General features: G+C 50.4%; 1 long non-coding RNA gene across 1 annotated transcript; it reads left to right on the forward strand.

The window, feature by feature from the left end:
• Positions 1–2,417: 2,417 nt before the first annotated feature.
• LOC130153271 (uncharacterized) lies at positions 2,418–7,073 on the forward strand. The gene is made up of 4 exons (XR_008823294.1): positions 2,418–3,304; positions 3,812–3,960; positions 4,244–4,350; positions 6,884–7,073. It is a non-coding gene; the product is annotated as an uncharacterized LOC130153271 (long non-coding RNA).
• The last annotated feature ends 205 nt before the right edge of the window (positions 7,074–7,278 follow it).

A 7,278-nucleotide genomic window follows, 5' to 3' on the forward strand; every position in this document is an offset into this window, starting at 1 on the left:
CAAATATTTCTAAGTATCCAGTGGGTTTATTTCAGTTCGAGTCAAAAAAACTTCACTTCCACAAGGTAAAAATGTCTCATTTAAATTATCTTAAGAAGGCAACTGTGAAGTTCAGTTCTCCAGCCTTGTCAAAACAAGGGTCTTCAACCAGACTGTTGCTGGGCTCCTGGCACCACCCTAGCAATGGGAGTATTTCTCCGTACAGGAAATTGTTTGTGAAACTCGGCTCAGCCCTTTCACAACACCCTCTTCGCACTTTCCAGGAGCCATTTAACACTTAGCACGGTAAGCGATATGTGGCCAAGGAGAAGGGAACAGAAGAAGGATTTATTAGGGCTGACTGCTGTTTGAGGGAATTTGCTTATTAAAGCAGATGGTAATATCAGAAACAGTAATCAGGTGTTGTGGTAGGCAGAAAAAAAACCTTCCAGTGCTAAATTTCTCCAGACTCTGATTCGGCTCCTTGTTAACCAAATCAAAATCTGCAGTCACTAGAAGCTCAGTGGAATCTACATCTTTATTTAGTATATAACTTGTTTGAACTTAGTTGCCCGCAGTTGAAGAACTGGCCAGTTGTCCAGATATTTCCCCTTTTAAATAAGCACGTGCTATATGTGCGAGAGAAAGTGACTGCTGAAGATCTGTTAAAAGGGGTAGCATGTTTGGTGAACTGCTCCAGGACAAGCTGCTCCTGAGCAGCTTCCTGGCTCGCTCTTTCACATCATCAGCTCACATGCCCGTGATTTAGACTTCAGACTGAAGTCTTCTGTGTCTGATACCCAGCTTGCTGTACCTCACTGCCATCTCTGTTGTGCCTTGTGGCTGGGAAAGCTCTGCCCATGCCCTCTGTGAAGCAGACAGCTCAGCCCTGACATGCTTTTTATAATCTTTTGTATTTCTGTCCTTTTGGTCCACAGACAATTTGCTTTTATAGTTTCCTACCGAATACAATACACAAACTTAGCATGCTCGCTTCACTGGCACATTTTGAACCCCTTTTTCTAGCAGACCTTCCCTAAGTTACCATCCCTTTATAGATTTTCCACTGATTTCCACTCATGTTTCTGTGGATGTTCCTTCCTCTGCATGACCTGGAGACAGCTTGGCAGCCCGAGGCAGCCTAAGGAGCTGCTTCTATGCAGAAACTGCAGGTCCTAGAGTGTGCTGAGCCAACATCAAAGATAAAGCATTAAAGATACTGACACAGCAATGGCACTGGCAATCAGCTCTTGCACGTGTGAAGAATCTGTAAGGATGTCCTTATGCATCTCCTTCTTCTATCCGATTAAGGTGATCTGCTACCATTTACATCAATTTGCCAAATATATATATATATTTGCCAGTTTGGTCTGCTGTTAGCAAGGACATTAATGTCTGTGAAAGTTTCCATGTTCTCATAATTATCTACTACCTGTTATAAGTTTGATCACTTCTTGAGTACAGAGTTTTTTGCTTTAGCCAAGTGCTATGAACCCCTTTATAATTCCTAGTTTTTACAAGGGCAGGGAGCTAACCCGGGTTAACCCTGCACTTCTTTGTTTCCTAGCTTTGTTTGGATTTTGTTTCAAATATTCAGTGGTTTTGCAAAAGGTAGGTGTTTCATGGAATTCAGAACATGAGTGAGAAGGCTGCAAAAGTGGAAAGAATTAATTCCTTGCTTATCCCATCCCTTTGCACTGCAACCCCAGGCTCCTGCAGGGAACAGATGACATGACACCATCAGCATACTGGCACACAGTGAGCATGAGCACTTCTCACTGCACAGCCACCTTGCTGCCAGGGTGGTGGGGACAGACTGGGGCCAGCTGCCAGCTAGCAACTCCTACCAGTATAGCCACAGCCACTGGGGGTTCAGTGCCCGGGTCTTTCCCCAGCCTCTCAGAGTTTGTAGTTGGCATGAAATGTCACGCTGCTCACAACATACCGGTCAGTAGCCAAGCTGTCAGTGAAAACCAGCTCTACCATATGAACTGCTGTGACATCTGAGTTAGAGTCAGCTTTATTCAGTAGGGAACAGCCAGCTTGGATGGCTAATTGCCATCCACGGTTCTCTCTTCCTTCAAGATCTTCCTCCAGATTTACATCTTGGACCTGTCTTGGCATCTGGATGAGGCTGGTGCTCACGTACCAGTGCAGTGAGACGAAGACAAGTAGGATCTATGCAAAGCCCCTCACTACAAGAGGCAGCTTTAGCATCACCTCTGCCCTCCATCCCCCAAGGAAAACTCCCCTCTTGGACGGCTTAGTAAAACCAGAAAATGTTATGCTGGCGACGCAGTCGGTCCCTAGGCCTGGACAAGCATTCCAGGCCTCCTCTACCACGGCGCTGCTCTGAGGGGCAGGGATGGGAGGGCCGGGGTGGGGGGGCCGGGGCAGCACTCCCCGCTGGGGGGGGAGCGATCCCCGCTGGGGGGGCAGCGATCCCCGCTGGGGGGGCAGCACTCCCCGCTGGGCGGGGAGCGATCCCCGCTGGGGGGGCAGCGATCCCCGCTGGGGGGGCCCAGGCGGGCCCGGGCCTGCGGCGGGGTTAATGCCCAGGCGCCGAGCTGAACGCCTCGGGCGCTCAGGAGAAAAACCGCTCATCCCGGCCTTAATGCAGGCGGCGCACCCTTACAGGACCGATCCCCTCATAAAAAAAAACCAACTATATATTTGTAAAAATAAGATGGTACCCGAGCCCCTCTCGCCCCGAGGCGCGGCCGCGCAGGGCGGCAGGCCCCAGCTGATGGCGGCGGCCGCGGCTCCGCCCTCTTCCGCCTTGGCCGCGGCGGCGGCGCCCCCTGGCGGCTGCGCGGGGTGCGGGCGGCCCCCGCCTCGGGGTGGTCATCGCCCTCCGGTGATGGGGTACCGCAGCGCCAGGGGGGGTTGGCTCCGGGCTGGTGGTGTTTGTTTTTTGGGTTTTTTTCTGACTAAAATGACGTTAAATACCAGCGGGTTTTTACTAGAAATCGCGCAAACTTTCCTCAAAAATCACCGATGGCGTCTGGGGCCGTGAAATAAGCCGGGGGAGGGAATCCTCCTGCTTTCACCTGCAGGGAGCGGGTCCCTCGCTTCATCTGCCGAAACACCCTCGGCGGTGGCTCAGCGCCCGCGGCGCAGACACGGACACGGAAATGGACAGGGACAGGAACACGGACACCGACACGGGCACAGACACGGAGGCGGCAGTACCTCCCGCCCGCCGCCAGGGGGCAGCGCCGGCGCGGGCCGGGCCGGGGGCTGCGCGCGCAGCGCCTCGGCGGCGTCAGGGCGGGCGGGGGCGGTGCGTCCCCTCATGGCGGCCCGGGGGCTGAGGGAGCCGGCGGTAGGCTGGGGCGCCCTGGCTTTGCGGCCGGCTGCAGGGGTCCTCGGTGGGCGGCCCGCCGGTGGGAGGCCCCCGGGAGCCGAGCCGAGGCGGCGCCGGCGGTGCTGCCGGCGGGGAGGGCTCGGGCCTGGGGGGTCTGGCCTGTTGACAGGGCCAGAGCCCGGTGTCCCGCCCGCTCTGTCACACTTCCACACACCGCAACGTAAATACTTAGCAGGTGGGGTGGGAAGGGCCTAGGTTTGCCCGTTGCCCCGTTTGTGGGTCCGGGGCAGGTCGAATGGGTGCCTGGGGCAGGGGTGGGCGAGTGTGGCGAGCCAAGGTGGATCCTGCTCGCCCCCAGCCCCTGCTTCGCCTCCAGTGGTTGCCTCTACCAGCTGAAGGAGAGCAGCACCATCTGTCTTCTGCTTTTCTTTTTCCAAAGCATACATGCTTCACCGATTGCCAGTCTTCGCCCTATAAGTAGCACTCCGTACCGTGTAATTTGCCTTTTTACTTTTCTTCTTCCAGTGCTCCATTGCTGTTTTCTCCACTACGAAGAGCAGCAAAGAATGAGTGGCGTTGGGGCCCATGAGAGACGATGAGATCACTTCAAAAGGGAGGAGAGAGAGAATGAAAATTAACTTCTCAGCTCTCATCCTGATTTTTCATGTAAAAAGGTGCATAGCTGTAGGATATGGAAGTCTCTGGCCCACATGCTTCACTAGCACAGGAGGTGGCAGGATACAGGACCTGAGCAGCCACCAGTAGGTTCTGGCACAGCAAGTTCTGTGTTCCTTTGATTAAGAGACTGGGTGCAAAGGGCTGACCAGCCAGTCATTTTTGGAAAAAAAATAGGCAGAAACAAAAAGAAATTGAAGCAATCCATTCCTTTTGAAGGTAAAGGTGAAGGCGGCACAAATGTCATCCAAATTGCTGAGCATCTCTGCATTACGTTTACAGGTCAAATGCAGTGTGAAGGCAATGTGAAAATCTTAACTGCCAAGGCATCTGGGCTGTGTCAGAAAGACTTGCTGCTCTCTGCTTTCTTGGAGCTAAAAGAAAATTCAGTAAGTTGCTGAGTTGAATGCTTCATCTGCCTCCCTCACAAGCTTCTGGAGGTGACAGATGTTTCCTCGGGGCCTGTTATTTTAGACACTTCCATAATTTATATATCTCTGCAAGCCTGGTGGGTGGAATTGGATGTCACAGACAAGCTGAAAATAACTCATATACTCAGACTCCGATATCTACTGGCCCATGTAGAAAAACTCTGAGATCAAATTGAATCACATTATATGTGCGTGGCAGATGCATTGAGAGATACAGATGGAGCAACGGTGGGTTAAAGTGAAGTTGAAATGTTCTGTGGGGACTGCTGGCAAGGACTCCACAATAACATTGTGCACAGCAGAATCACCGTGGCTTAGCCCTCACGATTGTTTTGCTAAGATCTGCAGTAGCATACAGAGGAAAAATTAATATTTAGAACAATATGTAATTCCCTGTGTGATCATGATGTAGAACTGGACAGAATGCCTTTGGCCTCTGCATGAGAGGTTCAGGAAGCTATCTGGGCAGATGGCTTTGCGGAGCTGCGCTTGGGTGTGCCTGAAGTAAGGCCAAGGGGCTTCAAACCTGCTTCAGGGTCCTTCTCGTTAGAAGCAGTACTTGGTAGGAAAATACTGCTGCGGGACCTTGGAGCCTCAAGCCGTTAATGCCTTGCCAGGTATTTGGGGATAGTCTGGTGGAAGAGACAGGCAAGTAAATATGCTACATCCGCACATGCCCAGCGCTCCAAAAATATAAATCAGGGGACGCTGTATTTGTGGCATATAGGCAAGTACCGGTGAAAGCATAGAGCAGGGGCTAAGGTGTAAGGGAATATTCTCAGGTGAACGTCTCAAACGCTAAGTTTTCTGCTTCTATCCGTGTGTAGAGACCAGGGAGTTTCACCCAGCCATTCATTAAGTTTTCCCCGAGTGCAGCCTGGCTTCCTTTGGGTACAGCTCAGAACCAGCATTCTCTGGGAGGTGGTAATATTTTCCAAGGCTGGGCCATTTGTCCATGCCAGCCTCTAGAGGCTATGGAGAAGCTGTGCAGAAAGGGCCTGGGCGCACTTGGCCACACCCTGTAGCCAGCGGTAGGATGTTTATAGCCTGCCAAGGTAAACTGCGTGAGCGGTGTGCCTCGATTTACAGCCAGATCTCCAGAGCAAAAGCACTGAGTGAAGAATGGCAGAGCTTTTAACTCCTTGTGAGGAGCTGAAGACAGAACTCTCAGTGGAGGAGCCAAACTCCTGGAGGATATTGCCACCTCCAGGGAGCATGTATCTCATGGGCTTTCCTGACATAGTTTCTGCCATAGCACAGCCTTGGCACATGTCATCTCTGCATTTAAAGCCTTTTTTGCTTTGTTTTGGTTTTCCCAAAAGTCGCCTACAGGTATTTGTTTCCACTTTCCTGAGTGCTTCCCAAACACAGGGCTTAACCTCGGTGCTGTTTCTAGTCCCCTTTGAGCACTAATATGTGATGACTCGGATCTCCCGAGGCCTAACCCAGTGCTTTCTTCCAGTTGTTCAACCTCCCTCTTCAATTCGTCAGAGATTGTTTGGATTCAGCAGATTTCCCTTTCTTCAAGGCCAATGACTTCCACTCTTTCCTTGCATCTTCCAGCCTCCCTGTCCCCATGGTTGTTTGCCATTCCTTTTTTTTCTTTTGAGTCTCTCTGTGGCAAGGTGTTGCACAAAGCCATACTTTTGGATGTACAGTGGAGGGGACAGGGAACGTTCATCCTGCTCTCAGAGGTCCCTTTAGAAAAAAATATTCTTTAAACACCCACAAAGATTTAAGCCAAAAGATTTTAATTTTTAAGCTGATGAACAAATAATTTGTCCAGAGTCAAAATATTTGTGCTGATAACGGTGCTGTGCCCTGAGTGAATTAATTTGCCTATCTTACATTTACTTGACTTCCCTGCTCGCAGATACCTCAGTCCAGAGATATCCCATATCCTGGTCCAAAACTCACAGCCCTGCTCTTGCAGGAGGAAAATGCTGCATCTTTGGAGAGCTTGGGTATACTCTTAAGGGGCACAGGAGGAGCAGAACCAAAGGACTTCTGCTGGTTCACTTGTTACCCAGCAGGTTTTGGATTTGTCTGTCCAAAACTTTGGGTGACATCAGTGGGATAACTGGTATAAAATTGCCATTCTGCCCAGGAGGATGTTAGATCTGTTAGCTCTCACAGTGTCCTGATGCGTGTGGCCATAGAGGAGTGTGGCAGCAACTCCTCTAATCTTAAGCCTCTTACCGTAGTGGAAAAAACAACACAGAAATATCATGTAATTGTTGGTTGTTTCTTTTTTTTTGTGTTGTTTTTTAAAAAAAATGAAGGCCTCCCAATTCTCCTAATCACTAGCTGCAGTCCAGGAAACTTTGTGTTTATTAAGCACTGTGTAAATTTGCAGCTCTCTATAAATGTAAAATCAATAGTGATGATAACAGCAGCAAAGTGCTTAGTCCAGCCCTGGTAATAACCCAAGATTGCTAACTTCTTGATAAGGTCACTAACACAGGCACCTCCTCTCCATGTGAAAACACAGGGTGCGGAACAGAAGATACTTGTGTTCCCTGACAAGGAAGGAAACACTGAAAACATGTAATTTCCAGCAGGTGACAATGGCAGGCAAAGACACGAAGGATTCGCTTAAGATCTGTTGGGGGGGCCTTAGCCCCTCCACTGAGCACTGCAAACATGCTTCCTTTTCTAGGAAATTAAAATCTTAACAAACACCTCCTCGTTAATGGGATCTTTTTTTTCGTCTGTTCTCACAACCACACAAGAAAGGAGAAACTCCAGTAACCTGACGGAGTGAGCAAAATGACGTTTCTGGAGGATGGACAGAGCGGCGCAATGACGGCTAGTGTGGCTGACCCCTCGGAACTGTGGCCCTGTCAGTGCCGTTCCACTGCTTCCCGTAGGGCATGGCCTGGGCAG

Source organism: Falco biarmicus, chromosome 7 (assembly GCF_023638135.1).
Source record: "Falco biarmicus isolate bFalBia1 chromosome 7, bFalBia1.pri, whole genome shotgun sequence".
Taxonomy (NCBI): Eukaryota; Metazoa; Chordata; class Aves; order Falconiformes; family Falconidae; genus Falco; species Falco biarmicus.